Source organism: Oncorhynchus gorbuscha, linkage group LG11, assembly GCF_021184085.1.
Source record: "Oncorhynchus gorbuscha isolate QuinsamMale2020 ecotype Even-year linkage group LG11, OgorEven_v1.0, whole genome shotgun sequence".
Lineage (NCBI taxonomy): Eukaryota > Metazoa > Chordata > Actinopteri > Salmoniformes > Salmonidae > Oncorhynchus > Oncorhynchus gorbuscha.
The window spans coordinates 59,473,708-59,480,682 of record NC_060183.1 but is presented as its reverse complement, the minus strand read 5'-3'; the positions used below and the strand labels follow the sequence as shown (position 1 = coordinate 59,480,682).

The 6,975-nt window shown below is 46.9% G+C and overlaps 1 pseudogene; it reads left to right on the top strand.

Moving 5' to 3' along the window:
• The first annotated feature begins 6,031 nt into the window (after nucleotides 1-6,031).
• Nucleotides 6,032-6,602, top strand: LOC124048004 (annotated as a pseudogene).
• The last annotated feature ends 373 nt before the right edge of the window (nucleotides 6,603-6,975 follow it).

Genomic DNA, 6,975 nt, shown 5'->3' with positions numbered 1-6,975 from the left:
CTAAGCAGGAGGGGATTGTTGGGACCATCATAGTGCAAGTTAGTGTAAAAAACTATTACTAAACAGGAGGGGATTGTTGGGACCATCATAGTGCAAGTTAGTGTAAAAAACTATTACTAAGCAGGAGGGGATTGTTGGGACCATCATAGTGCAAGTTAGTGTAAAAAAACTATTACTAAACAGGAGGGGATTGTTGGGACCATCATAGTGCAAGTTAGTGTAGAAAAACTATTACTAAACAGGAGGGGATTGTTGGGACCATCATAGTGCAAGTTAGTGTAAAAAAAACTATTACTAAACAGGAGGGGATTGTTGGGACCATCATAGTGCAAGTTAGTGTAAAAAAACTATTACTAAGCAGGAGGGGATTGTTGGGACCATCGTAGTGCAAGTTAGTGTAAAAAAACTATTACTAAGCAGGAGGGGATTGTTGGGACCATCGTAGTGCAAGTTAGTGTAAAAAAACTATTACTAAACAGGAGGGGATTGTTGGGACCATCATAGTGCAAGTTAGTGTAGAAAAACTATTACTAAACAGGAGGGGATTGTTGGGACCATCATAGTGCAAGTTAGTGTAGAAAAACTATTACTAAGCAGAAGGGGATTGTTGGGACCATCATAGTGCAAGTTAGTGTAGAAAAACTATTACTAAGCAGGAGGGGATTGTTGGGACCATCATAGTGCAAGTTAGTGTAGAAAAACGATTTGATGTGTTAGTCAGAGGGCTGTTAGGACACAGTATCTCTACCATCTACAGTGTTGGTGGTAATAAATTGTGTGTTTACAGTGGTTAACATTGATCTGGTGTTTACCATGCTCTGCTGTGGTCATATTGGTGCTGAAGACAAATAGGTTAGCAGAGACTGTATTTCGTCATACATGATGATTACCCCAACACGGTGGTGGGAAAAGTACCCGATTGTTATACTTCAGGAAAAGTAAATACACTCATAGAAAATTACTCAATTAAAAGTGAAAGTCACCCAGAAAAATATGACTTGAGTGAAAGTCTTAATGTACTCGGTTTGAAATATACTTAAGTATCAAAAGTAAATGTAATTGCTCAAATATACTTAAGTATCAGAAGTAAAAGTATACATTATTTAACATTCCTTATATTAAGCAAGCCAGATTGGAACCATTTTCTTGTTTTTTAATTTTATGTATAGCCAGGGGCTATCTCCAACACTAAGACATCATTTAAAAATGATGCATTTGTGTTTAGTGAGTCCTCCAGATGAGAGGCAGTAGGGATGACCAGGGATGTCCTCTTGAAATGTTCCTGTCCTGCTAAGCATTCAAAATGTAACGAGTACTTTTGGGAAATTGGGAAATTGTATGGAGTAAAAAGTACAATATTTCCTTTAGGAAGTAAAAGTAAAAGTTGTCAAAAATATAAATAGTAAAGTAAAATACACATACCCCCCAAAAACTACGTAAGTAAAAATACATTAAAATACTACTCAAATACTTTACACAACTGACCTAACACATACCTTGAAGATTGTTTTCAGATACAGTAGCTTTTTCGGTTATGTCAGAGGACATTTCAAAAGTTGCACATGTAAACATTTTAGCCAGTCTCTCTAGAGTCCATTTGTAAAAATGGCTAGCTGGAGCTCAGCACAGTTGTTTCCATTTGAAGATGTTTTTATGAAGGAATTTGAATCCGAAAGACTTGTGATCTTACTTGTTGTGGTTATGTCGATGCACTCACAGCTTTCTAGAAAACACACTGAAAACCTGGTCCCCAGCCTAACTTTGCATCCTCATCAGCTGAAGACGATAACCACTCTGAACTAGAGTGGGTAGGGCCAGAATCCAAATGTCCATTTGTGCACACCGATTGACTGAAACCAGGAGGCTGAGATAGACCGCTAAGAAGGGGAGAAATCACCCTAAAAGAGACTTTGGGGAAAGTCACTCTTTTTTTAAAACACAAATTGTATGATAAAATAGGTTTATCAGATTATCAGAAGGGAAGAGATCAAGTTCTGTACTGCTCAGAAAGGGCCAATGTCAGACAGAGGAAACTGACCATCCATCTCTCCCTGATTTCCCAATACAATAGTGTCTTCCAACAGAACTAAAGCCTCAGAACGTAATGCTACACTTCTCTAAACTCTTCTAAAAAAACAGGAAGCCAAGAGGGGCCCAGGCATACACTTCTGTATGCCAAGAAACAGTGTGTTGGAAAGCACCTATTGCTTACCTTGACTTCAAAGACACTCATTCTATTACAAAAGAAAGCATACATGTAGAGAATGAATAGTTTAGAAAGCTTGAGAGATCAGGTCACTTGTTAAAGCTGTGACATGAGTTTAAAACGTGATTCCAGATCAAGGGCCCATGAACTATAGAGAGAATAAGAATACAGTTCAAGAGTATCTAACAGAGCCAAATTCAAAGCACGAATACTCAAACAGGAACTGTTCATCAAGGTAAGAGTCAGAATCCTAACCTGCCTCCAATGGAGCCTGTGTTAGGCCTACTGTATTTGAAACTTTAGTCCTGTTTTAGAACAGGTTGTACATTTTAGTTACAGAGACAGCTTACAGCAAGGAAGGAATAAATATTTGTTCATACAAATTTAGGATCTTAAATTGAGCCAGTTTGCTACAGCAGGAAAATGATCCTGAAGCAACAGGAAATGGGAATTATGATGTGGATTATAATTAATGGACATTTTTGTAGGGGTTGATAAAAGAGGCTGTATGGGAAATAAAGTCAAAAATATCAAAGTGGAAATCGCAAACGTCAGACGCCTTTTTAAACCTCAAATACACTACATATTTTCAATGTCCTGCATTGCAGGAAAGTTCACCTGCAACAGCGTGATCGTTACATCTGTAAATAAACCTAATAGAAAAGCAAACATTTTATTATATGTGAGTCCAGGTGTATTTGTAAATCACATGGCTAGTTGCTTTAACCAGTTTAGGCTGTTTCGGTTTTCATTTCGTTTATTTGTTTTGTAGTGTTTTGTATTGATTCGTGTTACGTTTGTTTTATTAAACATGGATCGCAATATACACGCTACAGTTTGGTCCGACTCTCCTTCACCATTAGAAAACCGTTACAGAATCACCCACCGTAAACGGACCAAGCAGTGTGTCAACAGGCAGGAGCAGCCCAAAGAGGAGATGCGTATTAAGGATTTCTTGACATGGGAGGAAATCCTCGACGGGAGAGGACCCTGGGCTGAACCAGGGGAGTGTAGCCGCCCAAAGGTGGAACAGGTGGAGGCAGCGAGGAGAGCAGAGTCAGCCGGAGAGAGGAGCCGGCGATATGAGGGAACACGGTTGGCAAGGAAGCCTGAGAGTCAGCCCCAAAAATGTATTGGGGGGGGGCTCAGGGAGAGAGTGGCAGAGTCAGGAGTCAGACCTGAGCCAACTCTCCCTGTTTATCATGAGGAGCCAAGGAGGAGACCAGAACCAGAGCCGGTGTTGGAGTTGAGCGAAGCAGAGACTGTGAAGGAGTTAATGGGGAAATTGGAGGAGAGAGAAATGAGGGAGTTGCTGTGTTGGTGCTTTTTGCATGGAATTCGCCCGATGGAACGTGTCAAGGATTTGATGGCACCTGGGTCAGCGCTCCATACTCGTCCTGAGGTGCGTGTTAGTCGGCTGGTGAAGTTGGTGCCAGCCTCACGCACCAGGCCTCCTGTGCACATCCCTAGCCTTGCATGTCCTGTGCCAACACTGCTCTCAAGATCTCCAGTACGCCTTCACGGTCTAGCCCATCCTGTGCCACCTCTACACACCAGCCCTCCGGTAGCAGCTCCCCGCACCAGGCTTCCTGTGCGTGTCCTCGGCCCAGTACCACCAGTGCCAGCACCACGCATCAGTCCTACAGTGCGCCTCTCCTGCGCTGCCGGAGCCTCCCGCCTGTTCAGCGCTATCAGAGCCTTCCTCCTCTACAGCGCTGCTGGAGTCTCCTGTCTGTTCAGCGCATCTAGAGCCTTCTTCCTCTACAGCGCTGATGGAGTCTCCTGTCTGTTCAGCGCAGCCAGAGATGTCAGCCTGCATAGAGCAGTCAGAGCTGTCAGTCTGCATGAAGCAGCCAGAGCTGTCAGTCTGCAAGGAGCTGTCAGTCTGCAAGGAGCTGCCAGTCTGCAAGGAGCTGTCAGTCTGCAAGGAGCTGTCAGCCTGCATGGAGCAGCCAGAGCTGTCAGTCTGCAAGGAGCTGCCAGTCTGCAAGGTGCTGCCAGCCTGCATGGAGCAGCCAGAGCTGCCAGCCTGCATGGAGCAGTCAGAGCTGTCAGTCTGCATGGAGCAGCCAGAGCTGTCGGTCTGCATGAAGCAGCCAGAGATGTCAGTCTGCATGAAGCAGCCAGAGCTGTCAGTCTGCAAGGAGCTGTCAGTCTGCAAGGAGCTGCCAGTCTGCAAGGAGCTGCCAGTCTGCAAGGAGCTGTCAGTCTGCAAGGAGCAGTCAGCCTGCATGGAGCAGCCAGAGATGTCAGTCTGCAAGGAGCTGCCAGTCTGCAAGGTGCTGCCAGCCTGCATGGAGCAGCCAGAGCTGCCAGCCTGCATGGAGCAGTCAGAGCTGTCAGTCTGCATGGAACAGTCAGAGCTGTCAGTCTGCATGAAGCAGCCAGAGATGTCAGTCTGCATGAAGCAGCCAGAGCTGCCAGTATGCAAAGAGCTGTCAGTCTACAAAGAGCTGCCAGTCTGCAAGGATCCGCCAGTCTGCCAGGATCTGCCAGAAGTGCCAGTCAGCCAGGATCCGCCAGAAGTGCCTATCAGCCAGGATCCGCCAGAGGTGCCAGTCGGCCAGGATCTGCCAGTCAGCCAGGATCTGCCAGTCGACCAGGATCTGCCAGTCGGCCAGGATCCGCCAGTCGGCCAGGATCCGCCAGTCTGCCAGGATCCGCCAGAACTTCCAGTCGGCCAGGATCTGCCAGTCGGCCACGATTCGCCAGTCGGCCAGGATTCACCAGTCGGCCAGGATCCGCCAGTCAGCCAGGATCTGCCAGTCAGCCAGGATCTGGTAGATTCATCAACCTGCCTGAGCTTCCTCTCACTCCTGAGCTTCCTTTCACTCCTGAGCTTCCTTTCACTCCCGAGCTTCCTTTCACTCCCGAGCTTCCTTTCACTCCCGAGCTTCCCCTCAGTCCCGAGCTTCCCCTCAGTCCCGAGCTTCCCCTCAGTCTCGAGCTTCCCCTCAGTCTCGAGCTTCCCCTCAGTCCCGAGCTGCCCCTCAGTCCCGATCTGCTCCTCAGTCTAGTGGGGTTCTGGGTGAGGACTACTAGGCCATGGTCGGCAGCGAGGGTGGACTATCCAAGGATGCGAGGTGGGACTAAGACAGTGGTTGAGTGGAGTCCACGTCCCGCGCCGGAGCCGCCACCATGGACAGACGCCCACCCGGACCCTCCCTATTGTTTTGAGGTGCGTTCGGGAGTCCGCACCTTAGGGGGGGGGTTCTGTCACGCCCTGGTCGAAGTATTTTGTGTTTATCTTCATTTATTTGGTCAGGCCAGGGTGTGACATGGTTTTTTTGTACGTGGTGTGTATGTAGTGGGATTGTAACTTAGTGGGGTGTTCTAGGAGAGTCTATGGCTGTCTGGAGTGGTTCTCAATCAGAGTCAGGTGTTTATCGTTGTCTCTGATTGGGAACCATATTTAGGCAGCCATATTCTTTGGTTGTTTTGTGGGTGATTGTCCTTAGTGTCTTGATGTCCTTGTGCTGTGTTAGTTGACACCAGTTTAGGCTGTTTCGGTTTTCGTTTCGTTTATTTGTTTTGTAGTGTTTTGTATTGATTCGTGTTACGTTTGTTTCATTAAACATGGATCGCAATATACACGCTGTAGTTTGGTCCGACTCTCCTTCACCATTAGAAAACTGTTACACTGTCTTTGTGTTTGCACCAGATAGGGCTGTTTCGGTTTTCATATTTCATTATTTTGTAGTTTCTTCATGTATAGTTTTTTCCTTCATTAAAATATCATGAATCATCATCACGCTGCATTTTGGTCCGATCCTTGTTCCACCGCTTCATCAGAGGAGGAGATAGAAGAGAACTGTTACACTGTGCTGTCGCTACAAGGAGTCCAACGGTGCTGGAGATGACATCTTCCATGTTCTCTGCATACATCAAGAACCCTAACCCTGGACTCAACGATAGTAAGAAGCCCCTCCTTGTTTAGAAGTTGATGGATGAGTCATTGAAACAGTAGTTCTGTTTTTTTCATGAGGCTTTGCTGCTTTTCAGTGCTTGAGAAGAAGTTTCTGAAGAGCCTGATGAAGTTGGATCAGTACCTGCTGACGCCACTCCTACACGAGCTGGACCAAAACCCAGACGTCCCCCAGTCATCACGGCACTATCTGGACGGGAACTTCCTCAGTCTGGCTGACTGCAACCTGATGCCCAAGCTCAATATAGTCAAGGTTATCAGATCAAGCATTCCAGGAAGTCCTAGATTACATCACCTTTGCCAGTGTCATCTATTGTACTTTCCTCTAGTCTGCTCCTCTTTGTTGGAACCATCTCAATCAAGAAGTGCCTGACCAAGGCCTACCAGCAGGACGAGTTCCGCTATACCTGCCCCAAGGATTCTGGGATCCTGCTGGCCTACCACTCGGTAGCCAAATACCTCAACAAGTAGATCAGGAGAGAAGGAGGGGGAGAGAGGAGGGCAATGAGAGAGAGGGAGGAGGGGGAGAGAGGGGGGCAATGAGCAAGAGAGAGGAGGGCAATGAGAGAGAGGGAGGAGGAGGAGAGAGGAGGGCAATGAGAGAGAGAGGGGAGAGAGAGGAGGGCAATGAGAGAGAGAGGGAGGGGGGGGCAGAGAGGAGGGCAATGAGAGATAGAAGGAGGAGGGGGAGAGAGGAGGGCAATGAGAGATAGAGGGAGGAGGGGGAGAGAGGAGGGCAATGAGAGATAGAGGGAGGGGGGGCAGACAGGGTAAAAGAGGAGTTGAAGAAGGTATGTTTAGACAAGAGAAGAAATGTAAAAGGGGAAAGAGGGCTATGAAGCCA